A 15,373-nucleotide genomic window follows, 5' to 3' on the forward strand; every position below is an offset into this window, starting at 1 on the left:
ATTACATGTGTCGTGGAAAGGTTGAAGCCTCCACCTGTTTCACCCTCCACCGTTTTATATTTAGGAGACAAATTAGGAAATAAAGAGATAAAAAAGAAGGAAAAGAACTAGTAAATGGGTTTATTAGCCAAGCCTTTCCCCTCTCCCTCCTCGCTGCTGCACGTTGGAAACCTCTCCAGGGAAAATGACGGCCAATGACATGTTTTAATAATTAATACTTGCTAAGGACATTTTCAGCATTAACAATTGTTCTAAGTATGTCCTTGGTTGGTATTAATTATCAAAACACGTCATCGGCCATCATTTTCCCTATTTGTAAGGGTATACGAGTATGTGTATTAGCCCAAATCATTAATTAAGACACCACTGGATCTAATTGGATTATTACTTAGATTAAAACAAGAATTGGGGTTGTTAATTCTTTTTGGACGACTACCCAACTGTGTTGATTTCACAATATATGTACATACGAAACTGGAACTAGTATGTGAATTGATCGATGTCACGCCCTGGATTTTTTAACATATTAATGATTGTATTTTCGATAATAGTCCATCACGGTAGTACTTCATAATACCCCAAATTATCTCCCATAATCCGTCCAAAAGAACCATTAAGTTAAAGTTTACAATTTATGGCACTCCGGCCCCAAATACTTAGACAATAATCCCAAAAGAGTAAGTCAAAAGAATATGATAGGAATTACGATTACATCTTCAAAAGGATTTTACAAAAGATGCCATGGTAATTCCTCGGCGTTAGCTTTCAAAAGAATGGAGTCATATGCACGTCAAGCACTCCAAATCAATGCCCTTGTGGTGTACCTGAAAATAATAATAGGTTGAGCTACACTAGCCCAGTAGAGAAAACTTTGCTCAAACTATATGCATATGAAATGGACAATGCACCGAGATGAACATTGATACAAGAAAGTTTCCCACATGGACAAGAGCAAGAGAATAATAATACTTGATAATCAATCCCATTCATATTCACGTTACTTAATGATCTCTAAATTCTCTGTTTTCATAGTAGCAAGTGTTTTCGATTTCCTTTCCGGGCATTTGGGACCCCGTGCGTCCCGAATTTATTCCGGCATCACACCATTTGGTGGATCCGTGGCTTTCTTGTGCACTTCCGGGCATTTAGGACCCCGTGCGTCCCATTTTCCGGCATCCTACCTCATAATGGATCCGTGGCTTTCTTCATTTCGTTCTATCATTCTAAGTCGTGATTCTTCAATTTTACAGGCCTCAATATGGTAAAGCATGACGTATGTCAAGTCCGTATTATTCATAATACAAGTCACACTACTCACGCAATAACCCGAATGCATAGACAAATGCACAAGTATGATATTCATTTAAATTCTACACTTTCTTTAACTACAACGAGAGCCAAATGAATGAGTATGATCTACGAATCATTGGAATACGAGCGATCAACCTTAGAGATGATTTGAAGGTGTTTAAAAGATATTAGAAGTGATCGGAGGTCCAAACCATGGAAGGAGAAACTTTTCAAAAATTTCCAGTTTGGTACATGTAGCAAGATTAAGGCGCTACATGTAGCCAGCGAACAGAAGGTATAATTTGGGTTTGGTACATGTAGCGGTTAATGGTGCTACATGTAGCCAGCGAACAGAATGTATAATTTGAGTTTGCTACATGTAGCGGTTAAGGGTGCTACATGTAGCCAATGAACGAAAAATCAAAGAAATCTGGGTTTGCTACATGTACCGGGTAAACATTGGTACATGTAGCACCTGAGTTTTTCAGCACGATTTTGACAAATTTCAAGGGCAAATCCAAGGCCTCCAAATAGCGATCCAAGGCAAGTTTTGGACATTGAATCCACTCATAAACATATAAAGAGAGTAAGAATTCCCTACCTCGACGTGGAGAACGAAACTCAACGAGATTGATCGAGCCCTAGCTTTGAAATTTGAAATCCTCCGAGATTATTCCTCCCCTAGCTTGCTCCAACGAAATACGGGTTCAATACCAAGAATGGATGAAGGGTTGAAGGTTATTTGTCATGGGCTTTGAGTGAGGAGTGAAGTTTTGGGTGTTGGAGGAGGAGAGAGAGAGTGCCGAGAGGGAGAGAGAGATCGGGAGTTAGAGAGAGAGGGTGAGGGGCATAATACTCCTCTACACACACACCCACACATATATATATTACTCACACTTCAAATTTGCACATGCATCCTCCTACAAACAATCCCATCGCATTCACCCCAATTCATTTAAACTTAATAAAACCCTTAATTATAATATCGAATAAACCTTTTCATTAATTTATAAAAATACGGGTCCTTACAATCGAAGTGAGTAATTATCAATTTTTATTTTTTTGAAAAAGTCATTCATTCATCACAAGTCTACCGGGCAAACAGAATCCAGAACAGGTATAGGAAAGAACCAAAGCAACCTAGACGTCGATCTTAGGTATCTACTGTCGAAGTAGGCTCCACGATAACACCGGTACATAAGAACTAAGCTCGGTCTAGATAATAGAGGATCTAAAGAGATTTACAGCATGGAGAACACGACAAAGAGATAGAGGAGAGGCGAGGAGGGCAGGAGGGAGGAGAAAGAGAGGGGGGAGGAGGAGGGAGGAGAGGAGGCGGCGGCCTCCCCCAAACGGCAGCCTGAGTTAAGATTTTCCCCGAGAGAGGTTTCTTCTAGAGAGAGAGAAGTCGTGTGTAGCTTTGACCGCCTCACAGATTTGATTTTATCAAAACGGAGTAATTATCATTTGAACTCATGATTTCTTAGCCGAATAGGCTGACTCACAATTGAGAAGGCCTAAAAATAGATGGATTATGTTGGTCAAATAGTGACACGTTTCGTTGGTAAATAGGTTAGTCTGAGGTTTAATCAAAGGACTCGACCAAATTATTGAGTAGCTCTTATAGAATTAAAGGTGAGTTGTGCATACTTTAGTTACATGTATTTTTCTAAATTTTTTTAATGAAATGCCATTGCTTGTTTTTGCTGGAAAACATAGAATTTGAGCTTCCTACTTGGTTTAATTGATATTAATGCATGCAATGGTTGGTTTATAAAACTTTTGTGTTACAGTTAAAATAGACCATGGCAATATGTTTTGAGAACTTGAATGTTACTTGTTGATAGTACATGCTTATGATAATATGATTCACGGTGTCCTGAGCACTAGGGGACGTGTAGGAGATGCAGCCAGGCATCACCAGGTATTGATATCATACCACTCTTCAATGGGGTCGCTCCCCAACCAACTGACAAAAATACCGTTGAATGCTATTATTGCTCGAATGTGCAAAAGTGAAAGGAAAAAATGAAAAGAGTCCATCTTTTGGACCAAAGAAATGAGCTTATGGATCAAAATGCATGTACCGGATAATTCAATGAGAATATTTGAAATGTTGCTTTGCGCTTGAATTATTTTACTAAGTGAGGTATTTCTATGGTCAAATTTGTAACTTTGGTATACGTTTCTCACCCGAGCTTTAGCTTATGAAAACTTTTTCCAAATTTTTCAGGTTAAGGTAGATAACAAGTTGTGGCTGAATGAGGCGTTAGAATAACCATGGAGAATCATGTATTATTTAATGGTTTGTAATTATTATACTTGTACACTTAAAAACTCTGGGATTATCTTATTTATTTTATGCTTCCGCATACTTTTGTTTATATGGTTTAAAAATGACGACGATGTTAGAAATCTTTAAACATGTGCAGGCTTCGGCAGCTTAACACCCGCTTGGCCGGTCACGACTTCCAAGATAGGTTTTGGGTCGTAACAGGAAAAGAAAAGAGAAGGGAAATGAAAGGAAAATGGGACGAAAAATTTACTATTTACTAAATTTAAGATTTTTGTTTCTTCTCTCTTTTTTTTCCAACAAAAAACAATGGAAGGAAATTTTTTTTATATATTTTCCTTTCTTTTCCTTGAGCTCAAAAAAAGTCTTTTGACTTCAGTTGGTAAACTCTGTCAAGTGTCAAACATGTCTAAATGGGCTTCAACACTGTCAATTCAGGCCCACCTAGACACAATAATAATATACTTTAAACAAATTTGTTGATAATATATTTAGAACTCAACTAAAGCCAAAATGTTTTTAGCCAAAAATTTTAGTGGAAACGTGGCCTTACTAACTTTTGTGAAAAAAGAAATTATTTTTTATAAAAAGCATTCTTCTTGATTTTTTATTGTGCGCCGTCTTTTTCAAACGGAAGTACGATGAAAATAGGAGAATGAACAGCCCAACCTAAAATCAAGAGGGCTGAATTTTAGGCCTTATAGGCTAATGAAAGCAGGGCCTTTTCCAAAATAAAATGGTGGCCCAACTAGATTGTGTTTGGATTGTGGAATGAATGCACCAATGTAGCTCTTAATAATGAATGCACCAATCTTGCTGTCTATTCATTTCACCATCTTGCTGTCTTTAGCAATTTTCGGGAGAACATCCATTTTTCCAAACCAAGCCTGAACGCGTTCGAAATGATCACTTATTTGATTTGATGCACAAGCGCTCGTAAAAATTCACTTAAAAAAAAGATGTATTAATTCATCATGGAATATAGATCTCCATTACAAAAGTCGTTTTCAAGTTCATATTATACTTGAATAACTTCATTAGATGCCATAGTAACCGTACTACTCGCAAATCTTAGATTGAGCCAGGACCGGCTGAAGCACTAGGCAATTTAAAGCCCAGTGTCTAGGCGTTACATAGTTAAATTTCTAGAGATCTCGGCTTTCTAATATACAGATTCATGTATATTGTAAGTTTTGACTTTTAAAAGGTTTTTTAAAAAAGAAAAAGAAAGCCTTATTTAAGTGTAAAAAAAAAAAAAAAAAACCTTCGCTATTCACTATTTTTCTGTCAGGGCTTATCTTTTCATAACATTTTATTCTTCCATATATTACATTTTTATGTAAAACAGGAGAGCGAAGGGAATGGCATTGTAGACACTAGAGATTAGGCTCTGTAAATGAATTGAGCAGTTTGCGAACTGTTCAAGACTCGGTTCGGTAAGAGCTCGTTTGAGTTCGATTCGTCTGCTAAACGAACTGAACCTGAACCTCAATTCTAGGCTCGTTCCGTAAATGACCCGAACCTGAGCCTAACGGTATTCGGCTCGGTTAGGCTCGCGAACCTATACTTCAATTTAATTAATAATTCAATAGGGGGCTATTTGTAAATATAAGAAATTTTAAGATTGTATATATAATTTAATACTTATTTTTTTCCCAAATTCTATACGATCAATGAGGGAGTTTGGGTTCGCTTGAGTTTAATGAGCCGAGCCGAACCAAACCCGAGTCTTGACAAGCTCAATTTGAGCTTAGATTTGGCTCGGCTCGATTCGTTTGAGTTTAACAAGCCAAGCTCGAGCCAAGATGTTTAGGTTTGAATCGAACCCGAACCGAACTCTAGCCAGACTAGTACCTTAACGAACCCAGCCGAGCCGAACCCCGAGCCTTGAAAAATTTTAACGAGCCGAACTCGAGCCAAGTTGTTCATGCTCGAATCGAACTCGAGCCAGACTAGTACCTTAACGAACCCGAGCCGAACTTAACAGGGCTCGGCTTGATTCGGTTCGTTTATTACATCCCTAGGTATTATTGAGTACGAGTAAATTAATCTATAATTTCTAGATGGAAATTAAATTGTATTAAATTAAACTCTTAATTTCATCTTGATAATATTTTGCCTCCAAAGAGATTTTTTACATCATCAGAGAAGATTTTTATTAATCACACGTAAAGGTTACATAGAATATTACGAGCACCATGTTCATACTAATTGGTGGCGGCAAATATTGTGTTACGAAAAGAAATCGCCAATTAGTGGGGTATAAGAAAGTAAAATAAGTAATTGCCTTCTACGAGGTAGCATGTTCGAATCTCACGGAGGTCAAATATTTTAAACTTTGGGCCTACTGAAGGAATTTGCTCGACCGTTAACTTCAGAACCACGAAATTAATCGAAGTACGCGTAAGTTTTCTCGAACATCCGATTATAAAAAAAAAAATTGTATTGCGAAAAGCGTCCTGCAACGCTTCTTCATTCCTTAGCTGGAGGTCACATGTACTACAATTTATGTTGGATCCGCGCATGTGAGCCTAGCCTAGCTAGGGGGATGGCTGGTCGATCGTGCAAAATACGAATAGTTTATAATCCTAGGATAATCTTCAACTCAAGGAATTTTTCACATGGTGAACACGTGAGTTGATTTTGTGGGACCAAATCAACCCCAAGGATAATCTTCAACTCAAGGAATTTTTCATACACGATGAAATCTTCGAGATTCTGACGGGCTGGTCAAGTGGTCTTGATTTGTAATTAAGATGTTTGTTTTATTCTAAGGTTTTCGGTTCGATTTTTCTTATCGACAACTTTTGGGATAAGAAAAACGTGAGCGTCGGCTCGCCTCAAGTTCCCATTTGGCCATCTGGTTTAATTAATCAGAAAATTATGGGTGTTTTCGAGCCTCTTCGGACTCGTTCCAAGCCTAATTCGGTGATCAGAATTGTTCAACTCGTAACATTTATCATAGAAAATCTGTAAAAAAAAACTAACGTAATCAGACAACGTTGGAGAGGGAGAAAGAAATTCACCCGCAAACATATTTGTTTTTCTTGCATAGATATGGTTCGGTAGCGCGTCTACAAATATACAATCAAGTAGATTTACTCCGTGTAGGGGTGCAAACGAGCTGAACCAAGTTTTTGTAGTGTTCGAGCTCGGCTCGTTTGCTTAAACGCAAGTTCGAACTCACGAGCCGAGCCCGGTTCATTTCCTAAACGGGCCTCTATAAACAAGCTGATCTGAGATTTAGAGTGTGTGCTCGGTTGGTTTGCTCCCGAGCTTTAGACTGTGAGCTCGGTTGGTTTGCTCCGCTAGCCTAAAATTCGAGCTCAGCTTAATTATTAAACGAGCCCAACCCATTCTTGCCTAAACGAGCCAGGTTGTTTGCAGCCGTAACTCCGTGTATATTTCTATTCGAAAAAAAAAAAAAAAAACTAGATGTCGGTCCTCCAATTAAAGCATGTAGGCAAAACTTACCCCAATCACACGGCGAATCAATTTGAAATAACCTAGGATTGAGAATTTGGATGCCAATTTTGAACAAATCAAGCATGGGGACAGGTAGTAGTTGACTGATTAGATGGCAGTTAGATTTGGATAACAAGGTAATTTGTCAGGCACCAGGTGGTGGAGCCCGTATAAAATGTTTGGTGAAGCAGCACGTAACGCAGATTCATGATCGAGTATTTAATTAATTTTTGAGGCTTTGGGTCCTATGAAATTACAGCCTCATGTTCCCTTATTCTCTCTTCTATGTGCTCTCTCAATTCCAATTTGTTTTTTATCTTCTTTTTGACCTTTTATTATGTCCTAAAATATTTATTCAAATTTAAATCAACTTCAAAATATTTCCTTAATGTCTTCTTTTCTTATCCATCGGAGATAGTGCACTCTATTAATCCAATAAAAAAAAAAAATGTAGTTCTTGAAAGAGCAATGCTATCAACAACACATTTTGACACCGCATTTTTTACTCTCTAGACACCAGTGTAGTGGACTACACATAAACACTTGTGTGTGGACCATCACACTCGTGTTGGTGGAGAAAAAAATGCGATGTTACTAGACTTTCCTTTCTTGGGAATTTTAAGCTTTTCAAAGGTAGTCAATTTAGGCCTGGATAAAAAAAAAATTCCTGGAGATCAATAAATAGTACTACGTATAATAAGTTTAGAACCGCAGAGACACAAACACTTACACACATACACTCACATTACAAGTGGGGCCCACAGACTGGAGGGGGGGGGGGGGGGCTCACCCCTATTATGAGTATGTGCAAGTGTTTGTGTCTTTGTTTGCGGTTGTAGCATTGTTTAGTATTACATAATAGATCTTGATAGATCATCGGAGAACCATACTTTAGTCGGTCATAGACCAAACTTTCAGAATCATGAAATCAGGAATAGCAATATTTTATTCTCTCCCCACTGTTGTAGCATACATCAAAAGTTGGGCTAAATCAAGGAATTAGTTGTTTAGCTGGCATAGTCGTGCCTCGAACAAGGTTGCTCACTGGATTGCGTCGCGGTGCATAGATAGGAAGATTTTGTTTCATACGGGTTGTATTCCGCCCGAATTACATTCTATCTTGTACTCTGACTTACGCTGAGTTTTAAATATAAGTGACATATTCAAAAAAAAAAGAGAGCATGAAATCCACTTCACTTTCCCACAATAAATTCAATTCAAACACTGCATAAGAAATAACCAAAGACGAGGACGGCCTATAAATGGTTTTTTGATCTTCTTTCGATCAATCAATACAAGAATTGTACGTATCACATATACCGGCTGATCAGGTGGGCAGATGAAATGTTTGGCTACGAAATTTATTAAGATCGATAATTTCGTTATCAATAAATGCGAGACTATACGCGATTCGGCCTCACTAATAATAAAATCCAGCATCCACCACCCTATGGTTGAGGCATAGGAAAGTTGGTGGGCCAAACGCTATGAAATTTCTTAGATCTAGCGAGCTGGGTGTGTATAAACTAAAAGCATAGACTTTCAGTCAATCTTCATTTTTGGGGGTCTTAATGAGGCCCCCACAAGCCAGATCTTCTCAAATCTCATTTGATTTTTTAGATGACCAAGATTAAAGGATGGATTGGTCAAACTAAGATCTTTCGTTTAGGGTGATCATATGGTCCCAATTTGGAGATATTTTAGGGTGATCATATGGTCCCAATCTGGAAATTTTTTTAGGTTCTGAGCCGTCCAAACATGTTTTAGACTCCTAGATTTCTTCTTCTCTCTTCCCTCACACAATCAAAATCCATCAAGATCGTCCAAAACACATTTGGAAGGCCGGGATCGGCGACGGGGTGTGTGGTACCCGCCCGGCACCCAATTTGCCTCTAAAGTCAAAATAATTCATCAGAATCAGAAGTTACAAAACAAAGTGGATTCGCCGGCGTTCCTTTTTTGGGGGTAGATTAGAATCCCCCAATTCAGGTTTTGACTAGCTAATTCCAGATGGGAACCAGCTTTTCCTTTTCCCACTCCTATTTTCTCTTTACCATGACTTGTAGAGAAACGAGTATCCCCTTTGGTTAGCAAATAATCAAAGCTATAACTTTATAAAGGAATTTTTTTTTGTTTATCAAATCAGCGATATTTTATCAAAATATATAGGAGGAATATCAATGATGAGAAAAGGCATGATAAAACTTTTTTTCTTTTTTTTTATAACTCAAGTATCCAGGTCAGTTTACGCACTATCTTGAATAATTCTGGAAGACCAATCTCACCTTCCACTTGCGGAGTTGTGGAATACCGATTAGGATCAGATTGATTTTAAAAAAGTTGATAGCACCTGATCAGAGGCTTCAAACCTCAGAAAACTTGGTGGCACATCTAACCAAATGATATCAAAGTCTTAGCTTTAAGACTTTAAGGGGATCAGCTCCTCTCCATTTCATTTCACTGAGAAAAAGTCACTGGTCCCATTTTGATATACAAATCGTTTGTTCTACGTACGGAAACCTCCAAGTATGGTAGTCATTCAAGGAATAAAGGTAATTGATCAAAATATAGATTAGTATTTGATCGAATTGCATTTGATTTGAAATAAAAGAGGTACGTGATTTGATGGAATTGATATCGATCGTTGTTGGGTTCTTATTAAACAAAAATCGATGAATTGAAGGACTATCTACGAATCTCATTGTGATGAAGGACTATCATCAAAATGAGATTTTCGTGATTGACGTCACATGACCTGATTACTCAGTCCAATTCCTTTAAAGGAATGTAGGTTACATGAGTAAGCACCTTGGCTATGTACGTTTAGGGGCGGCCTAACCTCATTTGTGCCCTTGGGCGAAATCAGATTGTTGTTTTGTGTTTGAAAATCATATTTCTTTCATTTTTCAGATGTCAAGTTAGTACTTAGTCTCCATTGTATACTGAGTACTTTAGTATTTTACATATGAAATATGAGGGAGATTAATTTTATGGAACGATCAATCCTCCCAAAAAAAATAAAAAAATTTGTTTGAGAGGTATTTTATCTCAATGTTGTTTTTTTAAGCAAATTTAAATGCTTTTTGAGAAGTAAAAACTTGTAGTATATACATATATAAAAATAATAATTAAGGCCTCTCATGGGAGGCCTTAGGCACTAGCCGTAATGGCCTAATGCTTTGGCCACCTCTAGCTGGTGAGGGACGTAGTCTAAGTACTTCATTAGGGATGGTCTAATTAATTGAGAGGGAGACATTTTTTTTGACAAAAATGCATCATCCCCTTTCATATACATTTTATGTGATAATTTTTATTGATTAAAAATTGTGCAAAAATTAAGGGAAATTTTTCAAAACAAAAGGTAAAGATGAATTTACTTCTTATATCCTAGATATCTTATAGGATCGGAGTTGGGGTGCAAAAAACCGATCATCAACTCGGGGTTTTTTTTTAATCGATAGAAGAGATCATTTTTACCTCAGATATGAAGTATAGATTACAAATCCGAGACACTACATCAATTATTAGAGTCTACGAGACAACCAAGCCCAACAACTCAATCAATACTAGAAATAAGTTCATTATAGGATAAAAACAAAGAAAGAAAGGAAAATCCCTCTAACGGAAGAACACCCACACGAGAGTGGGGAGACTCGAACTCCTGATCTCCTAGTAACATATAAGAGTCCTGACCAACTGATCATCAACTGGGTTTGGGTGGGCTCTTTGCTGGTAATATAGTTTTTTTTTTTTAATTTTTTCATCGGGAATTAAAAAGATGTATATTGATAACTATATAAAAGGGTACATCGTGGCCAAACAAAAGGAAAAACTCACACAACATGATAATATTGATACATGACGCAAAGAGTTAGACCCGAAGAGAATGAAAATAACATCGATCCAACAAATGTAGAAAAACTAGAAGTACTGATCCTTCACAAAATTGGATGCATGCATGAGAGAATTAACTTCACCCAAATCAGATTAGAACAGGGGTCTGTCCAAGGCAAGCCGGACCATGCATGCATGTCAACATTTTGCTGGTGTTATGTAGTATACTTCTAACCGCGTCGTACCGTGTCAAAAATATATTTATAAAAACTTGGAGTTAACTACTACTCCGTAGAATAGTGGTTAAGACCGAGTGTCGATCCTCAGGAACAGTATGGCTAAGTTACGCTAAATTCGATTAACTTCTAGATTAATTCGGACAGAAAAAGTTGAATTGATTTGATTTTGAGAACTAATTAAATAAAGAAAACAATTAAAGTAAGAGTTGGAAGTTGATGGGAAAAAGATCTAGGGTTTCGAATCCACTCCGACCACGTAACAACAATATACATAGGCTCGGTTTAATTATTCGAATCAGAAGAGATTATCGCTAGGACTTGCAAACCCTTTAGATAATCGTCAAGAAAATAATTGCGTTGTTAAAAGGCATAGACTATCCCATAGCACGGACCGTCTCAGTAGCACGGTCAGGCCGCCTAACGGCACGATCCGTCTTACGAGCATAATCTATCTCAGAACTCCAATCACAATCAATGAAAACCATTGTATAACTCGTATTTGAAAGCGCGCATACAAATACTCAATAGATTAAAACTATTAAAAATCATTCTATTGATCAAAACAAAACGGGTTCTTAATTATACAATCGATCCGAATAATAAACCAAAATCCTACGCATAAACAGAATTACTTGATACGAAGTTTCATCTTCCCCCTAGAGAATGGAATTAGCCAGCCATCGGAGCCGGATTCTTTTCCATGATGTCGTGCGTCGTCGTGCTCGTCCAAGAACTGATTTTCCCGGCCGAGAGATCCTCTTTTCCGAAGTCACAGTAAGCTATATACTCCTTAGGTAGGGTTTAAAGCATTAACTACATAAGAGGTCCATGGGACTTTATGTAATTATTAATTGGCAATTGAACTTTGAGTAACTCTGCACTTTGACCCTGAACATCATTAAATTCTTGTTTTTATCCAAAATCTTGGACAATGAGCTCGATCAACCTATAAACAAAATAAAAGCCAAATTAATATCAAGCAACATATATAAATGGCTAACAAGTGTAGTTTAGAGGGCCAAAATATCAATATTTCGGCATTTATCAACTTCCTATTGTTTTTGGGCTGGAATTGATGCAGAAGTGAGATGGCTACCACTGCCGCTTAGTTTTCAAGCTGTGTTTCGGCTTTTTTTGCTTAATTATCTTCAGTTCTCAAATTGGTTTGGATCCAAGTTGTTTCCTCTTGATGCAGTATTAGATTTCAGTTTTTGGTTGGTTAATTGGTTTGTGTTTCGTTTGTTTAGCTTGTATTAATTGAATGTAACAATGGGGTTATGTGGTTGCATTTTCGTTGCCAACCACGTTTCTTGTTTTCTCTTGGGCCCTGAGTAGCAAAATGATTGTGAGTGTGCGGGATGGTAACATAGTTGCTATGCTCGTGCTCTATTATTTAAAGATTAACTAGGCCCCGTTCAGCTAAGGTAAGTGTTTTTTTAAGTACTTATTTTTCGTTTTTTGAGACATATCATTCTCTTACAATATATCACATTTAATTCAAAAAAATAATTACTTATTTCTCTTAGCGGAACGGGGCCTTAATAAATTATTTCTTCGCTGATCAAAAAACTATATGCATGAAGTATTACCGATATGTGTAAAAAATGGGTAGGGAATCACCGGCTCTGACTAGTTCCGCCTAAGTCTGTAAACGAGTCGAGTCGAGTTTTGTCGAGCTCAAGCTCTAAACGAGCCAAAAGCAAAAGCCTTAACGAGCCGAGCTTAGTCATTTACTAAACAAACCTCTTTAATAGAGCCGAGCCTCTCTTCACGAGCCGAACTTTTGTCGAACGAGTCAAGTATTACTCGGCTCGTTCAGAACGTTTTCTAAACGAGCCAAAAGTTCGAACTCGAGCTGCTCAGTTCGTTCACAGCCTTGCCTCTGCCACTACAATTGATTGAGAGGAATAAAGTGCCTATTTGTATGTTTGGTTCAAGCGTCAAGAAATGTTAGGATACATGAAAACCGTTTCGAAAAACATGCTGCAGGTGATGCATATACATACCGACCTACAAAATCTTTTTCTCAATTTCTTTAAAACGTACTATCTCCAAAAATCATACTTTTAGATCTCATGGGTCCTATAGATAATAGGAGGACTAAAATCGGACTCTGTTAGTTCCACATTTGGTGAGACAGGCGTGGCCAATGACTATTATTATTGCTTCTGATTTTGATCAGACGGTTCATGTGGTGAACAGACTTTGTACTCTGTGACCAGTCTCATATGATAATTAACCTACCCCACCACATAGAGTAAGCACCACGTGGCAGACAAAACGTGGGACCCAACACCTAATTCTCAGAATTATCAACAGTGGATAACTTTCTGGCCGGGTGTGCTTGCTAGTAGTGCTACTTCCAGCTTTGGAGAGAAGTTTTTGGGTGCCCGGTACCACACATGTAGGAGTAGTATTATATCGGCGATTTCAGTTCTCCAAACGTGTTTTAAACGTTCGGGATTTTAAAGAATGAAAAGAAGGAGAGAGAGTGGTGGGGTGAGGAAGAGAGAGGGAATAAATCTAGGTTTGGATGGTTGGAATCACCGACAAGTACCATCACATGGTACCCGCTCGGCACCGAAAAATTTATCAATTTTAAAAATACTTATGGGTACATCATTTTGCGTACATCTAATGCACCTGAGATTACGTGGGATCCATCTCGGGACCTCATACAACTTATTGGAGGCTTTCAATTTGTTAAAAATATATTTTTAAGAGTCTTTGTAAAAAAAAAATTAGCTCATTCGGATATCGAAAATGACTTGAGCATTTTCTGCTTGACCAAAAAAGAAGAAGAAAGAAAACGACTTGAGCAATTTTCATCATTGATTTGGCAGTGACAAAAATTCAATAAATTAATTAAACTCTTACCGACAGCCGAATGAGTTAAATTTTTGTAGAGACCATTAAAATAATATTTTAAATAAATTAACGGCTCTAATTAATAATTTTTAATTTTTTTTGACAAGAACTCTAATCAATAATATGAACCCATAATTAAAATAATATTTGAAACAAATTAACGGCTCTAATCAATAATATGAACCCACAAATGAATTCTACGCAATCTGATGTACACCAAATAGTGTACCCATAGCTGAGCTCCTGCGGTAGTAGAGGGGGGAAATTTTTTGGGACCAACTACTAAAGGCTTTTATGTGAATGGACCCACAAAGATTTCCAAAATATTTGCAACTGGGTCCCTGGTCGCTCCCCAAATCCTTTTACTTATTTCATGTCCTTGTCACTATGATTACAAAAGATTACAACTATTTCTCATATTTCCAAATCCATGCTCCCTCACCTCATCAATTTCCTACAGTGGTCCCCTGCTTTTTCCCCCTTTTTTAGTCCCCAAAGTTTAGTTATTACGATGGGGGCTCCCTTGATTTACTTAGATTTGTTTAGCCGAAAACAAGCATGGTCATTATAGCTCTGATTTCAAATGTTTTTAATTGGAGAATGGACCACTTATTCTTCTTAATTATACTTTTCCACCTACCCACCACAAATGGATATCCCTGCACCATCAATTTATGGACAGCTTGTGAATTTTTTTTGCAATTTTTGCAATTTTTTTTTAGACAAATCATAAGCCAGTCGTACCCTAAGATAGTCGGTAAGACACAAACCAAACGCCCCTTAATGCTTAGAGTTTATTATTATTATTATTATCTGCACACAATAATTTACTTGCTTTATCATGCCCACTTTATTTAAAAGCGTAATTACGATCATTTTGACGCCAAGTGTTTGGTTCAATAGCTAACTATATATTCGAAGTTTAAGTATGCATAACCGCTTAGTGGGACTAAATATACTCATAAGTGCTCTTAGCAAGCTGAGGTGCCTTAGCTTAAGCATGAACATAGGTGTGATGAGGTCCCTTGCGGATGGATATGTGTTGCTGAAGACATGACTACCATATGGATATGTAAACTAACATATCTGCATATCTATCCATTTTTGCATCTAAAATGGTCCTAAAAAGTGTATTTTGATCATTTTAAACTTGACCTCCCAATGTTACCAATTACCATATAAACCAACCTAGTTCTATTTGTCCTGAGCCTTGATTCTTCTTAATTGTGGGAATTGTGACATGAAAATCACAAAAAGTAAAGCAAGATTCATAGTAAAGAAAGAGGAATTCTACATATAGTTCAGAGTATCAAGGTCAGCTTACCCAATTTTTTTTTCTTGTTTAAATAATGGGCTTATGCATCAATATAGTACTTGTCTTTCA

Source organism: Rhododendron vialii, chromosome 11a (assembly GCF_030253575.1).
Source record: "Rhododendron vialii isolate Sample 1 chromosome 11a, ASM3025357v1".
Classification (NCBI taxonomy): Eukaryota; Viridiplantae; Streptophyta; class Magnoliopsida; order Ericales; family Ericaceae; genus Rhododendron; species Rhododendron vialii.